Raw genomic sequence first — 2,530 nt, forward strand, 5'->3', positions numbered from 1 at the left:
GTGTTGATTAAAAAAGAAAACTTGATGTAACTCTACTTTTAACTGCCGTTTCAGATAGATTTGGAATTGCATCACATCCAATTTTGCCTAGAGCGTACACGGTAAGTAACACTCGTTGTGTTTAAGGAGATTTACGTTTGTAATAGCAGAAGTGTAGCCGCGTTGCGTTGTACGTGTGAATGTTGGTCCGGGCGAAATGTTAATGTTTAATTTCATTCCTTTAGGTTCCACGGTGTTTGTTGGCTGCAAGTTTTCCACTGCAAGAAGAGGCTCATATCATTGACCAGGAGCGAGCTACAATGGTGAGTAGCCATAACATTTATGTTAAACACTTCCTATTTCATGTCTAACAGTACTTGATTTAACAAATAACCATAAATAAATACAGTGTGGGCACTGAAGTTAACATATGTGATTATACTGCCTAATCTGTCACCGAGTAGATTGTTGCAAAGTAATATAAGATCCAAAGTTGTAATTCAGAATAGTTTTCAAAAGAAGGCCATTAGAATTATATACAAGTCTGATTACCCCGAACAAGCTATTAATTAAATCACAAATTCTTCAATTCAAAGATTTGGTAGATTATCAGACAAATAATGTCTAACAGTAATTGATTTAACACATCACGATAAGTAGATTGAGTGTGGGCACTCTCAAGTTAACCTATGTGATTATACTGCCTAATCTGTTACAGAGTATGTTGTTGCCAAGTAATGTAGAATAGATCCAAAGTAGTAATCCAGAATAGTTTTGAAGAGGCCATTAGAATGATAAACAAATCTGATTACCTTGAACATAATAACAAGCTAAGTGTTTAATATGTCCTATGAAGTCAAAATTGGGCACCATCATGTGGTGAAATTTGGAATTGCATCACATCCAATTTTGCCTGGGAACAAACAGATTACATAAATCTTAGTTTTGAATAAGCCACTCCTTCTCAAACAAGTAAACTCTGCCCATTTTGCGCAGTAGATGTTCTGTTAATATCTAGTATTTATACAAAGTCATAATTTAAATTGCTTTCAACCTTCATTCATCAGTTCAACCAACATTACTCGCTCTTATTACCAACTTGTATTGATTTAACTAAGCGTTTAATACTTCCTATCAGGTCTCAAATCGAGATTTGGCAAAATACAATTTCAGCAAATCCAATTTTGCCAGGGAACAAAAATAGATTAAATAAACTAAATAAGTCCTCTTCCCATTAAATAAATCAGAAAAGTCTGTCTTGTAACCAGTCCTCTTCAAACAAGTAAAGTCTGCCCATTTTGTGCCGTAGATTTTGTGTCTATGCCTAGTATTTAAACAAAATCATAATTTAAACGACTTCTTTCCTTCATTCACTTTGGAAATTTGGAATTGCAGCAAATCGAATTTTGGCAGGGAACAAAAATAGATCAATTAAACTAAATAAGTCTTCTTCCCATTAAATAAATTAAAAAAGTCTGTCTTGTAACCAGTCCTTTTCAAACAAGTAAAGTCTGCCCATTTTGTGCCGTCGATTTTGTGTTAATGCCTAGTATTTATACAAAATCATAATTTAAAGGACTTCATTCCTTCATTCACTTTGGAAATTTGGAATTGCAGCACATCAAATTTTGCCTGGGAAGAAAAGTAGATTAAATAAATTTAATAAGTCTTACTACTTCCCATTAAATAAATTAAATACGTCTTACTTGTTCCCACTCCTTTTCAAAACAGTAGTTTAAAACGAGGGCCCTTCACTCAATCTTTAACCCCAACCCCGCACGTTGTGTTGTATCTGTGAATGTTGGTTGTGGCCAAATGATAGTTTTCTTTCATTCGTTTAGGTTCCAAGAAAACTTGATGTAACTCTACTTTTAACTGCCGTTTCAGATAAGCGGGTATTACGTCGCAGTCATGTGCCGTGGATATGACGTAATTGCCCGAACCTCCGCCAAAATTCAAATCTGTTGGCGCGATGGCCGTGAGCCACTGAGCAGCGACGATTATCAACAGAAATATCTTTATTTTCTGCTTGCAACTGGACCGTCTAGAGCGTACACGGTAAGTAACACTCATTGTGTTTAAGGAGATTTACGTTTGTAATAGCAGAAGTGTAGCCGCGTTGAGTTGTACGTGTGAAAATTGGTCGAGGCGAAATGTTAATGTTTAATTTCATTCCTTTAGGTTCCACGGTGTTTGTTGGCTGCAAGTTTTCCACTGCAAGAAGAGGCTCGTATCATTGACCAGGAGCGAGCTACAATGGTGAGTAGCCATAACATTTATGTTAAACACTTCCTATTTCATGTCTAACAGTACTTGATTTAACAAATAACCATAAATAAATACAGTGTGGGCACTGAAGTTAACATATGTGATTATACTGCCTAATCTGTCACCGAGTAGATTGTTGCAAAGTAATATAAGATCCAAAGTTGTAATTCAGAATAGTTTTCAAAAGAAGGCCATTAGAATTATATACAAGTCTGATTACCCCGAACAAGCTATTAATTAAATCACAAATTCTTCAATTCAAAGATTTGGTAGATTATCAGAC

At 35.3% G+C, this 2,530-nt stretch overlaps 1 long non-coding RNA gene across 1 annotated transcript; it reads left to right on the plus strand.

Moving 5' to 3' along the window:
- Positions 1 to 232: 232 nt before the first annotated feature.
- On the plus strand, positions 233 to 2,339 carry LOC148378566 (uncharacterized). Its single transcript, XR_015855788.1, has 3 exons — positions 233 to 302; positions 1,867 to 2,037; positions 2,161 to 2,339. It is a non-coding gene; the product is annotated as an uncharacterized LOC148378566 (long non-coding RNA).
- The last annotated feature ends 191 nt before the right edge of the window (positions 2,340 to 2,530 follow it).

The sequence above is a fragment of the Syngnathus floridae genome, unplaced genomic scaffold, assembly GCF_059516105.1.
Source record: "Syngnathus floridae isolate MCC-2025c unplaced genomic scaffold, RoL_Sflo_1.0 HiC_scaffold_38, whole genome shotgun sequence".
NCBI lineage: Eukaryota > Metazoa > Chordata > Actinopteri > Syngnathiformes > Syngnathidae > Syngnathus > Syngnathus floridae.